Genomic DNA, 8,049 nt, shown 5'->3' with positions numbered 1-8,049 from the left:
CAAATGGCTGCAATATAACAAAGAGTGAAAAAATTAAGGGGGTCTCAATACTTTCCGTATCCACTGTGTATATATATATATATATATATATATATATATATATTATATGTTTATCCATTAACAATGTAATTATGCATCTAAGACTAATAGAAAAAAATATAATTATATGTAACTATAAACAACAATAACTTCTAAATTAATCGCATTTTTTCAAAATAGCCTAATAAATACAACAAAACCCAAAGTCACTGTCTCTTACTGTATGTACGGTACATTACAGCTGTTATGCAACTGGTAACGGCAGTGACAAGAAAAAAGGAGGTTAACACTGTGGAAAATCAACCTCTTTTTCCACTACGGTGTTTTGTAATTGCCTTTCATGATGGAAAAGCGCACAAGGAGTCTTTGGAGAAAATATGTGACGTCTGAGAAACAGGCAACTGTTTAATGGATGTGCTGATAATCCATCCATCAGCAAATTATTCCCCTCCTCTCCATCTATGTTGTTCGTCTCTATCACATTCTTCCCTGTTTCTTTCTCTTTCGTAATTCTCTCTCTTTGCTTTGCAACCATGATTTATGTCTTTCTGTCATGCTCACCCCTTCCATCGTTCTCACTGTTCCACCTCTGTCCTTTCGTTTCTCCTCCATTAGTTTCACGTCACGCTTGCTCTGCTGAAGCACTTGGCTTGTCATTACACTCATTAGGTCCAGTTCTGTCTCTCAAATGAAGTCCATCTGTTCCTCGTACCAGACCTTATTATAGAAGGTCTCATGACAGAGCATATCACATCCTTTCTTACATTTTAACATGGACCATGAGAGACTGAATTATTAACATGTGAGAAAGACTTGGTCATAAGTTCACAACTGTGTCACTGACAAACTCACTAACAACTTATCAGTCACTTCAGAGCACAAACTGGATGGTATTCGGTGGATCACAGTGGAGAAAGTGAAAGATGCTAGCAATGAAAGCTTACTATTCTTTTCCTTTCTATGAGATTAAAGCACTTGAACTTGATAGCATTTACAATATTTCTAAATTGATCACTGTGATTTTTATCATATTTTTAGGTAAAAGTTTTCCAATTTTTTTAACAAGTTTCAAATGTGTACAGTTTTTTTTTAACAAAATCACAAACTCGGTGAATGTCAACAAACTTTTACAATTAATTTACATTAGCTAAAATACTACCGCATTTTAAAGAATTCTAATTGAATTTAAAATTATATTAAATAAATAACGTATTAGCAGTAACCAGAAGTGTGTGACGACTTCCCATTTGAAGTTGATGCTCAAATGAGAAATGCTTTTTGAGCCAGTTTTCCCACACAGATTAAACCAAGGCTTGGACTAAGAAGAGACTGCTACTGAGTGAAATTTAATTTTGGATTTGACATAATCTGTGTCTGAGAAAAAGTCCTTTGTCTGTCTTGTACTATCAGCCACAGAGCAGGCAGGCACAAAGAAGGCCTCTTTCGAAAAGTTTTTATGAATGTAATTCAGTACATGAGGCATCCAACATGCTGAGGAAAACATGCATTATCCTGTGGACCCAATATTTAAGAATATGTGACACAAAATGAAAGATTTTTTCTGTATTGTGCAGCATGAAGCAGAAAATACTGCATAAAATATTAAACCTCTGAGGGAGCAAAAAAAAAAAAAAAAACGAATGTAAATAAAAGGGGAAAACGATATAAAAAAAACTAAGCCTTTTTGTTTTTATGAATGCAATAATGAAAGCACATTAAATATGTATGTATAATACATTTTTGTTATAATACAAAAGTAAATATCTTGCATGCATTTTAAATTTAAATTCTGAATTCTTTCAAACTACTTTAAATGTATTCGGCTCAAGGTCGGTCATAATTATTGACCTTGAGTCAAAAATAAGATCATTGATCGACTATCTGTCTGGAGGATCAGGAGGGCCCCTAAAGTAATCCTCTCTCTCTCTCCTTCAGCAGCACGAGTACAAACCAAAAATAGGTTTAAACTGCAGATGGTCAGTAGTCTAATATTAATAGAAAGATAGTAATTTGAAAACATGACATTTAATGGATTATGGTAACAATTTCTGACAGTCCAAATTGCATTTTGTGGGTCATATATGACCTTGGGGAAATTTCATCCATTCACTTAATTTATGAGGATCTTTAATTTTACTCTCAATTTATGTGTTTTTGCAAATGAATGAGTGGAATTTCTCCAGTAATGCAGACAATCCATCAGTAGAAAGACATGACCATTTATGACAATATCGGGTGCTGGAATTAATGCCTCGATTTTCTACAGTAGAAAAGACTGCAGTTCCATTTTTCCACCAATAGTAGGCAGCACTGAGATGCATCTGGGGTTCATAATGAAATACTGCTCTGTTAGTCAGAGCTATTACAGGAGAAGTGATAGTGTGGCTTTTTGGCAACCGGGAAAAACGGGTGGGGTGTGCGGACACAGTTCTATGACATGCTTTTGCAGGTGAAAATTGGTATTTAGAGGTGTTTTCAAACTTTTTGAGACTGCACATGCAGGGCTCACTAACACAGATTTAGACAGATTTGTGAACAATATTTGAGAGAAATAGGCCTTTTGTGTTCATAGATCTTTGAGTTCAGCTCATAAAAAATGGGGGCGGGTCATATATGACCTTGGGGAAATTTCATCCATTCACTTAATTTATGAGGATCTTTAATTTTACTCTCAATTTATGTGTTTTTGCAAATGAATGAGTGGAATTTCTCCAGTAATGCAGACAATCCATCAGTAGAAAGACATGACCATTTATGACAATATCGGGTGCTGGAATTAATGCCTCGATTTTCTACAGTAGAAAAGACTGCAGTTCCATTTTTCCACCAATAGTAGGCAGCACTGAGATGCATCTGGGGTTCATAATGAAATACTGCTCTGTTAGTCAGAGCTATTACAGGAGAAGTGATAGTGTGGCTTTTTGGCAACCGGGAAAAACGGGTGGGGTGTGCGGACACAGTTCTATGACATGCTTTTGCAGGTGAAAATTGGTATTTAGAGGTGTTTTCAAACTTTTTGAGACTGCACATGCAGGGCTCACTAACACAGATTTAGACAGATTTGTGAACAATATTTGAGAGAAATAGGCCTTTTGTGTTCATAGATCTTTGAGTTCAGCTCATAAAAAATGGGGGCAAAAACAAAAGTGTTGCGTTTATAATTTTGTTCAGTGTATGATGCATATTATCTATAATATAAAATATTATAATTATTATGTTAATGTTAACAAATGATAATCACAACATAAATACACAACATTTAATTGCAAAGACAACTGAAACTATTCTTTTCCAGCTCATGATTAAATTAGAATATACTGAATTTTGTTATATACACATACAGTGGGTATAGAAAGAATCACACTCCTTTAAAATAATCACATTTTGTTGCTTTGCAGCCTGAAATGAAGACGGACAGAGTTTTTGTTTTATCCAGCTCTATTTACTCAGTGTAACTTATAACATCCAAGTGAAAGATATAACACCAACATGTCAGAAAATAAAACAATTAAATAAAGTAAAAAAACAGAATCAGAAGTTGGAAAAAGGATCACCCCCTCCTAAAAATGACTTGTAAACTCAATCAGGTGTAGCTAATCACCTTCTCAATGGCACACAAAGCCATTTGACTCTCAACTGTGATCAGCCGTGGTCATTTTGATTAGCTCAGCATGAAAAGAGCTTTCCTGGAGCATTTCAGTCCTTGATAGTACAGCTGAAGTAAACATTTAACTATGGGTGGCAAGGCACTGTCAAAAGATCTCTGGGATAAAGTTGTTGACAGGCACAAGTCAGGAGATGAATACAAAAAAAATTACAAAGGCTTTATCAATTCCTAGAAGTACAGTGAAGTCTATTATTAAGAAGTGGAAGGTATTTGTTGCAACAGACCCTCCCTGGATCAGGATGTCGCTCCAAATTGGATGAAAGAGCCAGGAGGAAACTGGTCAGAGACGCGACAGCAACTCCGAAGCAGTTGCAGGAATTTATGACAAAGAGTGGTCATTGTGTGCATGTGACAACAATATCACAAATCCTCGACAGATGTGGCTTGTATGGGAGGGTTGCAAGAAAAAAGCCACTCCTCAAGAAAGGCCACATGCAGTCACGACTGAGCTTTGCCAAAACGTACCTTTAAGATTCTGAGACCGATGACACAAACTTATTTGGCCTCAACACCAAACCATATATCTGGCGGAAATCCAATACAGCTCACCATCCAAATAACAGCATTCCTACAGTAAAGCATGGAGGTGGTAAGATCCTGTTATGGGGTGTTTCTCTGCAGCAGAGACGGAAGCACTTGTCAGGATGGAACGATAAATGGATGGGGAAAAATACCGTCAAATTCTTGAGGAAAATCTGCTGCCCTCTGCTAGAAAGTTGTCAATGTGAAAAAGGTTTACCTTGCAACATGACAATGAACCAAAGCACACAGCAAAACTGACCACACAGTGGTTAAAGGAGAAAAAGGTGAATGTCCTCGCATGGCCTAGTCAGAGCCCAGACTTAAACCCCATTGAAAATCTGTGGAAAGACTTGAAGACTGCAGTCCACAAACAGTCACAATCCAATTTAACTGAACTTGGAACAGTTATGCAAAGAAGAGTGGACAAATATTGCAAAGTCTAGATGTGCAAAGTTAGTAGAGACAGAGACATATCCCAACAGACAAAGGCTGTAATTAAAGCAAAAGGTGCTTCAACAAAATACTGACACAAGGGGGTGATACTTTTTTCAAATCAGTGATTCTGTTTTTTTATTGAATTTTTTTCGGACATGTTGGGGTTATATCTTTCACTTGGATGTTTTAAGATGCATTGAGTAAATACAGCTGGATAAAACAAAAACTCTGTGCGTCTTCATTTCAGGCTGCAAAGCAACAAAATGTGATTATTTTAAAGGGGGTGATTATTTTCTATACCCACTGTATTTCACAGATTTACATATTACATTTGACAACAATGGAGCAAGGAGCTATAAAACATAAGACAAAACTCAAAGGCATAAGAAAAAAGATGCACGTTTTGCTTATGAATAGCTCGGATCCAAACAAAAGCATTTTTAGAGAGGGATAATGCAAAATTACATGGATGCACACTGTCTTTAGGGTGGATGATTAATCAGATTTCCACTGTTATTAAATTGTTCTTTTTACTTGCAGATGAATGTTTCTTCTTAATGAGTAGAGAAAACCACTCATGTCACAGATAAGCAAACTTTTTTCCATTTTGCGTTTGTTTCCAGATGCTAAAGACAGCTTTTAAGAGCAGCTATTCATTTACTTTAATAACTCCCTCTTCATGACTCAACCTCCCGATAAGTGTCCATATGTCTTCCTCAACCTGTTGACTCAGATCCGGATTGTCTGAGTCGCAAAGGCCTCTAGTAATTATACAATGTGGCATGAACACAATGCAAAAATTCCACGTAATTTTCCAAACAATACAGCCATCAGTGTAGCTTCACTTCCATTTCAGTTTAGTGCTTGACGAATTAGTCTGCTGTTTGAAGACAGAGGACAGGCTTTCATTGATAAACATTGGGACAAAATTACACAGAAGCAACCATGATGCCATGGCAGTTCTTAATCACAGGAAATAAGCCTAGGAATGGAGGATGATGAGTGCCATTAGGCCCAGTGCATGCTGGGTAGAGAAGCAGTTATTAGAGAAACATTAAATTAGCGTAATTCTCACTCACAGAGGAACAGTCTAGAATGTGTGTGTGTGTGTGTGTGTGTGATGTAGGGGTAAGAAAAAGGAGAAAAAGAGGATGGAAGAAAGTCTCTGCAGGAGGGAATGAGTCAAATCGAATGCTTAACATCGACTGCTTCAGTATTCAAAAACTTATATATACACATATACACACTGCTTGAATTGTGGAATAAAGATTTTTTACTATTTTTGAAAGACATGCCTGCCAAGGCTGCATGTATTTGATCACAAATATAATAAAAACAGTAACATTGTAAAATATTATTACAACTTAAAATACTTGGTTTCTTTTTATTAATTTTATTCCTGTGAATGCAAAGCTGAATTTTCATCAGCCATTACTCCAGTCTTTAGTGTCACATGATCCTTCAGAAATCATTTCAAGTAATGAAAAAAAAACACAATAAAATGGTATTTTTGATCAAAGAAATGCACCGCACCCTCACTGAGAATAAGAGATTGAGGTGTAGAACATATTAGACAGAACAGCAGTGAAATGTTAATCAACCTTAAAATGTCTCTCGCACACTTCTGAGGCAGAAAAATCATAGTCACAAAGCTTGTTACCCGTCATGTTCTAGTCATCTGCTGAAGCAAGAATAAATAAATTTCTAACCATAACACCAGGTCTTACCTTATAATGTTCTTACGAGACAAGCTATTACTCTATTAAGGTGATCGCTTGACATCTGTGTAACCCTGTTATTTTAAATGTATTATTTTACATTTATCTGGCAGCTAAAATTACTGACATGCACATTTGACACCTCTGGAACTGGTAAAAGCAACACGGATATTATTTGGTTGACAATAATATAAATGCAACAAGCTGCATTTGAGAATAATATATTAATGATGTGTTCATTTATTATTTAATTGTTATATTTCTTAAAATTTTTTAGTACAAAATAAAAAACGTCAACAATTCAAATGTGTATTCATTTATCAGTTGGAAAAGTATTCAGTTATTTTTTTGTCTTTTTTATTCAATCAAACATACTGTGAGAGCAAAACTAATTATATTGTAATTGAAAAATAAAAGATTGCAAGTTCTTGCAAATAATTTTTTTAATTACAAAATAAACGGATAACAAATATCACAAATATTTGCATTGCAAATAAATATTCTATGCAGTTCCCACACTTCACTTTTCATTACGCACCCATTTAGTTTGCTCTGTTTTGCTGTCATTTTTGCGGGTCTAAAATCTTTGCTTGTGAGATGAAAAATTTTGCTTGTGAGTAAATCTGCATCTCAGTGGAGCGGTAACTGTGCACCAGAATGAAAGACATGTTTCTATTGGTCACTCTCGTGCTTGGCGCAAAAGTTTGGCCACACCCAATGCGTTGTCCCGGTTATGGCACCCTCGTTTTCAGCCGGTGGCAGTAATGCACCATTCCGTTTTTGTCAACTGCCAATAAAACCTTGAAAGAAGCAGATGATGATGAAGAGGGTGCGTTTTAACACGGGGGCTAAATACACAGTCTAATGTCTTAACGAAATCTACATTTTGATCATTTTTACTGTAACAATTTTAATGGACCTTCAACTTAACATAATGCAAAATACAGCTCATTCAACTGTGTATTTAGCCCCCGTGTTAAAACGCACCCTCTTCCAAGCAGGGCCGGTGTTGTGCCGAATTCTGCACCCCTGCCAGATTATGCACTTACATCTACATGTACTTACATGTACATGTACAGATTATGTACTTACATCTAAACCTACCAATACTAGGGGGTGCATAATCTGGCAGGGTGAAAATTTCGGCACTACACCGGCACTACCTATAAGCAGAGCAGGCAATTGCCTAGGGCCTCAGGCTTTTGAGTGTGGGCCTTCATAATGGTAATATCCCTGATATCTACACATTTAACCAATATTTTAGGTAATCTGCAGCGATGCTTACAGGCACTGTAAGTACCAGTGTTATATAAGGTGTGTGTGCGTGTATGTGTGATTTTCAAACCTGCTTACAGCTTTAAAACTCTACAAAATAAACTATGAGTCATCACAGTATGCACTGTGGACATGTGCAATTCTATTATCCTCCTCTGCCTTCATAAACCGACTACTTTCCGTATATTCACACATAAATTAGCTTTATACAGTACGAATAAACCTTCCAAAACAGCAGCAAAGGCATCTGCTGTCTTAAAGAGTGACATAATAGTTGAGAGATTGAAGGGATCTTGGGTTTGCCTTAAGCACAATGGGAAAACAATGTGCCTACCTCAAATGTAACACGTAGTCCCTCAAGTCTCTTACCCCCACCATATATGGGCCTACACA

Source organism: Sinocyclocheilus grahami, unplaced genomic scaffold, assembly GCF_001515645.1.
Source record: "Sinocyclocheilus grahami isolate Dianchi unplaced genomic scaffold, SAMN03320097.WGS_v1.1 scaffold10.1, whole genome shotgun sequence".
Taxonomy (NCBI): domain Eukaryota; kingdom Metazoa; phylum Chordata; class Actinopteri; order Cypriniformes; family Cyprinidae; genus Sinocyclocheilus; species Sinocyclocheilus grahami.
The sequence above is the reverse complement of the archived record's forward strand: the minus strand, read 5'-3'. Positions refer to the sequence as shown.